Here is an 8,571-nt window from a genome sequence, read left to right as displayed (position 1 = left end):
AACCCAGTGAAAATAATTTCGTGTTTGTAAAGGACAGGGCATCAGATTTATATTGTTTATGTGACTTTTCTATAACTCAATTGGTTGCTTTGTACAAACAATTTCATAATTATTCAAATTGTAAATAGTGAAAAGTGAATGTTTACAGGTAAATAACATGTTTCACTATGGGAAGTTTTACAAATAAACATGCCCAGTTGACATTATTTAAATTACCAAGCTGAAATGCTGCTGTTTTCTCCTGAAACTGAGTATGTGTGTGTTTGTGTGTGTGTGTGTATATATACGTATATACACACATGTATACATATTTATATATAACACTGAATTTTCCAAATGAATAGAAAGCATTTAAAAAATATAACTAGCTATTTTAACTGAAGCCATCCATAAGGTAGTATTTTCTGGAAAACAGATACTAGGTTTATTGTTTTGTCAGACAGCAAAAAAACAAACAAAAAATCCCCAACAAAACTTTTCCTTTGATTTTACTTATTTTGTTACAGAACAAGAAAAACTGATAGAGGTAACACACAATGATTGTTTACGCCCTCTGCTGCCATTCCACCCTGTGGTTATTTCATCCTGGAATGTAGCAAACGACGTTGTAATTATTTGTAGTCTTATTTACTAGCTTATGAGCAGTGATGCGAGGACTTGTCCCTAGTACCAACCAAAGTTACTTTGGTCTCTGTCTTCAATAAACAAATTATTGAACAAATTCTCAGATTCCAAGAGAAGATACTTGAGGTAAATCTGAGAGATTGTAGGAATTTGCAGTTTAGCAAGGTAAAGAAGAGAATTTAGCAGAATTAAAGGAGAAGTGCATGGCATGTACATTAAAGGACTGAAAATTAAATAAACGATTTCTTAGGTGAGGGAGGAGATGAAGCCGGAAGGGCAAGGAGAAACCATAGCATGAAGTTCCTCTTGCCACGTGAAAGGGATCAGGCTACCCTTTGTGTGTGAGGAGGGAGGAAGTTGAGTGAGGAGTCTGCAGTGACTCACAAGTGCTTCGCTTTTACATTGATTCTTAGGAAAAAGCACATTGGGAGGGGAAGATAAATGTGGTTTGGGGTATGACATTGCCTTGAGCAGTGAAATGCTTTTCTGGCTTTAAGGTGGAGATGTCTCTTAGGTACACAGGCAGGAATGTGGTTTTAGATCTTAGGGCTAGAATTAGGGAACTAGGAGTCATTTAGGTGATGAAATAGATGTATGAATGGAAGCATCTAGAGGGAGAAGGAAACTAAAAAGCAAATACTAGGGAATGCTAAAAAAAAAATTACGGAATTGGTCAAGGAGAAGCCTGAAAGCAGACTATTAAGCAGGACCCGTAGTCATCATTATCAAACGTAGAAATAGTGAAGTTAGGATAGCCAATTGTCAGTCCACCAAGTCGTGGAGACAATCTGTGTAGTACTTAATTATTAGAATCATTAATTACTTTAATACTCTTGGTTGAAAGGGTATCAGCAGACAGCATGATTCTGAAATCTTTCCAGCAAAGAAAATTAGAAGCTTTCATAGTCTGCCACTGAACATAGTTTTACATGACAATTAGCAAGGCTCGGAGATTGATGGCAACATTCCATAAGAGAGAATATGAAACACTGCTCTGAAGTTGTCATTAAAGGCTTTAGTCTTTTCTTATAATCAGGTGCTTCTCCTCCTGTATTTTGTTTGTAATTATAAATTTTGTCCCTGTCATTTGAGAGCATTCTTTCATGACTGCTTTTATTCTCATAAAAGTTTTTAATTTTACAAAGATGATTCCTCTGTTAGAATCCTGGCTGGGTCATTTAGTTTCTTTAGTGATAAAGTTTCTGTCTTTACGGAAGTATTGAATGTGCAAATTGTTAAAACAACTCTGTGTTTTCCAGTCAGTAATAGAGAATTCCTTCACTAGGTCCCTGTAATCTCTCTGTGAGCAAGGATGGTAAAAATAGTGGGGCAGTTTCATTTCCCTGGCCACACAATTCTCTCAAAGGATTCAACTCATGGACAGCATGAGGAATGCTTCTGCGTGGGTTTAGCTTTGACTGCAGGTGACTTTTAAGTTTAAAAATAAATATTTAACCTAAAAACCGGGCAACAGCATGGAGCCTGGGGTAAGTGCACAGGCCAACTCAAACCTCTGGGAAAGGCTTGTACAGAAGTAAATCGGTATCCATTAAAAGGGGAGGCGAATAGATGCCACTTCATCTGATTTTTTTATTTGAATCTAGCAACTGCAAGGAGAAGACATTTGGGTTGAAGTTTTCTTACTATATAAGAAAACATTTTCTGGAATTAAAAAAATTGTAACCCACAGTTTATATATAACAGGAAGTTTTTTGTTTCCTCTTACCAATCAAAATATAAAATCCACTCAATTTGGGAAATACTAAAAACTTCGGTCCAATGTACTCACTTTTCAGAGTGCCCTAATGCAGTTATCAGGACTCTCTCTAAACACGTATGCTTCAGGATTTAGCTGGTTAATGGACATAGAACTTTATCACCTTTATTAAAAATAGTGAACTGTATAAGCCCACTCTGGACTGTTCCATTTGTTACGTGAATAGCAAACTGTCTTGATTACTTCAGCTTTATAATTTGTCTTGAAGTCAGGTAGTATAATTCTTCAACTTTCTTCTTAATCAAGTTTTTTTTTTTTTTTTTTGGTTAGTTTAGTTCCTTTGCATTTTGGTTTTGGAATCTGCTTATCAATTTCTAAAGCTTTATGATTGGACTGCCTTGATTATGGCATCTTACGTCTTTCAATCTATGAACGTTCATTTATTTAGATCTTTTTTAGGGCAATGTTTTATCGTTTTCAATATGGAGGCCCTTCTTTCAGTAGATTTACTTCTAGCTGTTTAATGTTTGTTGACATTGTTGCAAATGGAATTTTAAACATTTCACTTTCCAGTTGTTTGCTCCTAGTATATAGTAATACAGTTAGTTTTCGTCTGTTAGTGTGCCACTTTCATGAACTCTCTTATTAGTTCTAGTGACTTAAAAAAAACAGATTCCTTATGATTTTCTGTGTAATCATCATACGCAAGTAGAGTCAGTTTTCATTTTTCTTCCCAGCTCCTTATGATTTTCTGTGTAATCATCATATGCAAGTAGAGTCAGTTTTCATTTTTCTTCCCAGCATTGCATCTTTATTTTTCTTGCCTTATTTCGCTGCTTAGGAATTCCAGTACAATGCTGAATAGAAGTAGTGACAGTACACATGCTTATTACTTTGTTCTTGAATTTAGGGGGATAACATTTAGTGTTTCACTATTAAGTGATGTTAGTTTGCAAGATGCCCTTTGTCAAATTGACAGAGTTCCTTTCTATTTCTAATTTGCTTGAATTAAAAAAAAATCATGAATGAGTGATAAATTTTGCCAAGTATTTTTTTGTGCATCTATTGAGATAATGATGTGTTTCCTTCTGTTAATATGATGAATAATATAAATAGATTTTTTTATAAATGTTAAACCAGCCTTGGTTTCCTTGGATTAACTACACTTCGTCTTGATATATTATTATTTTCATTTATTACTGGATTAAATTAGCTAAATTAGTTTGCTAAGGATTTTTTGTGTTTGTGCTTATGAAGGATATTGCTCTATACATACATTGTAATTTCTTGGCCCATTTTTGATAGCAGGGTTATGCTGGTTATTCTTTAAATGTTTAGTAGAACTGACCAGTTTTTGGTGGGAGGATTTTTAAATACATATTTGATAGATATTGTAGTTATTGAATTTTCTGCATCACCCTGTGCTGTGTCCACTTTGGTAAATTTTATTTTCCAAGGAATTTGTCTTTCATTTAAGTTGTCAAATTTATTAGCATAAAGTTTTTCATAATATTCTCTTGTTGTCTTTTAATGTATGAAATATCTGTCTAGCCCTTTTTCATTTCTATTATTGGTAATTTCTCTCTCTGTGAATCAGTCTTGCAGAGGGGTTAGAAATTTTATTAATCTTGTCAAGAATGAACTTCTGGCCTTGTTATTTTTCTATTTTATTAATTTATACACCTTTCTTTATTATTGTCTTTTTTCTACTTTGTGTTTAATTTACTTGTTTCTTTATCTTAATATAAAATTTTGATCATAAATAGAAATCTTTTCTAATGAGAAGCATTTAAAATTATAAATTTCAGGTGCATACCAAGTTTTTCTATGTTGTTTATTATTATAACTTAATTCAAAATATTTTAAAGTTCTTTTATAATTTATCCTTTAGTTCATGGGTAATTTATTGCTTGATTTCCAAATATTTGGGAATTTTCCAGATATCCGATTTCTGTGGATTTTTAATTTACTTCTATTTCTGTAAGAGAACTTACTGTTTTCAGCTTTTTGGATAATTTTGAGACTTGTTTTATGTCCCAGCATAATAGTTTATCTTGGTGAATATTTCATATACACTTAAAAAGAATATATATCCTGCAGTTGTCAAGTTTATTTTTTATAAACGTCAATGAGTCAGGGTGGTTGATGCCTGCTCAGGTGATGTATATCTTTATTAATTTTATTTTTTGTTATCCTATTAATTACTGAGAGAGTAGTGTTACAAACTGCAACTATGATTGTATGTTTGACTTAAGCATAAATACATAATGTCTTTCTGATTAGTTGACACTTTAGTCATAAATGTCTTTATATCCCTGGTAATACTCCCTGTGTTGAAACGTATTTGTTTTGTTTGAATTTACTATAGTTTAACTTTCTTCTGATAGCATAGTTTTTACAACTTTTTATCTTTCCATTTATCTGTCTTTGTTTTTAAAATATGTCTCTTGTAGAAAACATTTAGTTGAGTCTCTCTTTTAAAATCCAGCCTGACAGTCTCTGCCTTTAATTGGAATTATTCTATTTACATTTATATTAATGATTGATATGATTTCTTTAGGTCAACCATTTTCTTATTTGTTTTCTAGTTGTCCCATCTGTGTTTAGTTTTTCTATTCTTTTTTTACCTTTTTCCTTATATGTTAATCAAAATGTTTATAATAACACTGATACCACTTTTTCTTTAGTGGCTACTCTCGGGAATGCATTATGTGTCTTTCATACATCACTTAGATTTAACATATATGCCTCTTCACATAAAATATAGGAAACTTGAAACATTATAGTTCTGTTGACCTCCATCATTTGTGTCACATATATTTACAAGTTATAAACCCTATGATACAGTGTTACAACTTTTACTTAATGTCTTTTAACATCTGTGAAAAATTATTTGCCATTATCTCTTCAAATATTGCTTCTGTTCCATTTTGTCTCTTCTTTCTTTCTTGAAGTCCAATTACATGCACACCAGTCCTGGTGCCACGGATTCCAACAGCTCCCGGCAGCTTCCTTGGCGCCCGGCTACCAGTGGGCTCTAGCTCACTTAGGCCTCCAGCCACCCCCAACTCCGGTGGCCCCAGGTACCCAATGGGCTCCCACAGTCTCAGGCTCCCGCCCAATCCCTAAGGGTGGCCAGCTCCTGTGACACCTGTCTCCAGCTGGGCTCCTGCGAACCCAGGCCCTCAAGTGGGGCTCAGCATCAGGCCAAGTGCTGTGAACACAGGCTTCTTTTTTGTTTGTTTGTTTGTAATTGAAGTATAGTTGATTTACAATGCTGTGTTAGTTTCAGGCGTAGAGCACAGTGATTTAGTTATACACATATAAGAATCAGAATTCTTTTTCAGATTCTAATCCATTATAGGTTATTACAAGGTATTGAATTTAGTTCCCTGTGCTGTACAGTAGGCCCTTGTTATTGGACACAGACTTGTGACCCACCTCAGCGCTAGGCCAGCCTCCACGGCCTCAACCTCAAAGCTAACTTCCATGGACCGAGTCTCCCAGGCCACCCCAGTGGCAGACCCAGATCCAGGCATAACTTCCCCGGGCCCGGCTCTAGGCTCTCATTAGCTCTGGGCCGTTCTCTGTGATGTCAAGCACTAGGCCTGCCCCACCTGCTGACCCAGGCACCAGACCCACCTGCCCAAGGACTCAAGCCACAAGCCTTCACCTCTCCAGTCCCATGTGGACAATGCTGGACGGCCTACCCAGAGTGTCTGGACCAGCTGACTGGTAAAAATGATTGCCCTTGAATTAAATATATACTATATTTAATTTAAAATATACTATATTAAATATACATATATTTAAACCCAACAAAACCCTTACAAATAACAAAGCCTCTCTGATTTTGAGGTAGTGACTGGATATACTTTTATTTATTATTTATTACTTTCCGGTTTACTGGAACCACAGAGTGAGCAAACTCGGTTGGAATTTTGCCTTTATTACCAGGACAGGAATGTATTTCCATCTTACAAGGGGCACCGTGGGTAGAGAGCCACAGTCCCGATTCCCAGCGTGCTGGCGTCAAAGCCGCAGTCTGCCAGCGAGCGGAGCTGGCACCGCGTGGCCCCCGTGCCCGGGAAGCCGGCGCTGAGCAGGGATTAGAACGCCAGCATCTGATGCACAGGGTTGCTTCCTGCTCCCCCTTGGAGTCCTGACAAGAAATGACCTTGTTCAATCCTGCTGAGCTTCCTAGATTTACTGGGCTTATAGCAACACATGGGAAGGAGATTATGTTTATTTTTAAAACGTTAAAAAAAAAAGTAACCTTCCCAAGGCCTGTGTGGTGCCTGCGTGCAACACACACACACACACACACGCAGTGTATGTATAATCACTTCTAATTAACTTCAGCTCTTCCTGCAAAACTAAGTGTGAAGTCTTAAAGACTTGTCAGCTTCTCTGCCTGTGAAATTTATCTACTTTAATTGTGAATAACAATACATTCAAGGTTAGCTATAAATGACTCAGATTTCACAGGGAATCCAAAGTCTAAAAACCACATTTGAAGAGGAATACATCTGTGCGAAACATTTTTGTAGTATGCGTCCAGATCAAAATACAGTTATTTATGCTTATCCAGAATGCCGTCTTTTTTTTCTAAAGGAGGATTTTTTTTCCACATCTGTGAAAAAAATAGATTTCATTGATTTCAAAGCCCAGAAATAAAAGGTAGAAAGCAGTAAAGATGCCTAAAATAAAGACAAGTATATCATTATAGTAGATGGAAAAATGAATTTAGTTTACAATATCACGAAATAAAATATTCAAGGAGCAAATGTTAAAGAAGATTAAGAATGCTCCCCGCCTTCTCGGTAGCTTTGAGCGTCCCGCACACCCTTCCAGACTTCACCACTAGATGTCACAAAGAGCCCAGTGAAACACGGTAGGCAAGCCTCCCGAGAGCAGTGGGTTACAGAACCTTTTAAAGTTTTTCCTGATTTTGTAGTTAATTCAGATAGGAAGTAATTTCCTTTGGGGTTTTGTGTCAAAATATTCATTGTGGATTAATTTTAAGTAAGATATTAGAAACTATTAGAAAATGGGATTGGTTATCAAATCTGGGAAACGATTCTCTTAAAGCGTTGAGAGCATCTCCAGGTGTATGTGGCATGGCACCAGAGCTGTAGGAATGTCTGCTGTGTACTCAGCTTAGCTTAGGACCTCTTAGCATTGCTTTCCTTTTAAAATAGCCATGGGCCTGTCAGGTGTGCCGTCACCAAGACGTCATAGGATTCTGCATAAAACTAATCCGGTGAAAAAAGAAAGGGCAGGACCTTAATGATCAGGTGAGAATGTTTGAATTTAGACTTTGAGATTCACTAATCAAAGTAATTGTGGAAGACTAGATGGGATGGGTTGAAGTTTAGAGAGAATTTGACTCAATATAAGGAAGAACTTCCTAAAAATAAAATAGCTCGTCATTTAAACACAGCATCTTATGAAGCAGTGGGGTCCTCGTCACAGGAAAGATTTCAGGATCCACAGAGGCTCTCGGAGAGCCAGAGAAAATCTTTGGGGTGGAAAGTGATGGCCAAGAGCATCAGAGTCACATTTCTACAGTCAGTGAGGTCAATCATTTAACAGCCAAGAAGGCAGCAGGAAAAGAGTTGAGAATGTGTGCTTAGGTGACTACAAATACGTATTTGAGTTTCCTTAACCAAGGAAAATTGGGTTCTTCAGGCCCCATATGGGAATTATGGTGGTTGCTCTGGTTTGTGGGACCCTGAGAAACACTGATAAGAAGGGACCATTTGATTTCTGTGCTTCTAGCCTCTGGTTCCTCAGTCCTCTCCATCCCAAGGGCATACTATCTAGTAGCTTCTCTTCTAACCAAAAGTTGATCTTGACTCAATCTGTCTTTAAAATCTGGAAATAACTCAAGTGACATCTTCCCAGTGTGTTGCAGTTTATTAGGGAACAGTGCCTTCAGGCTGAACGAAAGGAATGAAAGTCAGTCTGGGAGTGGGCGGTCTCGGCCGGCCTGTAGGAGAGGAAGTAAGCCCTTGTTTGACCTCCTAACCGTTGTCCTCTCTGCCAAGAGGATAAGCCCCAGAGTGTGGCTGGCCCTTGAAGTGTATCACATGAGCTCCAGAGATTGATAAAAAAAACAAAACAAAGTATTTCCACATATTCTTGGCTCTTAAAAAACAAAAAACAAAAAACTACAGCTGAGATATAACTTAAGCCCACCCAAGACCTCGAGGTAGAGTGTGTGACCC

This window comes from Camelus ferus, chromosome 30 (assembly GCF_009834535.1).
Source record: "Camelus ferus isolate YT-003-E chromosome 30, BCGSAC_Cfer_1.0, whole genome shotgun sequence".
In the NCBI taxonomy this organism is placed as follows: domain Eukaryota; kingdom Metazoa; phylum Chordata; class Mammalia; order Artiodactyla; family Camelidae; genus Camelus; species Camelus ferus.
Note: the sequence above shows the minus strand (reverse complement) of the source record.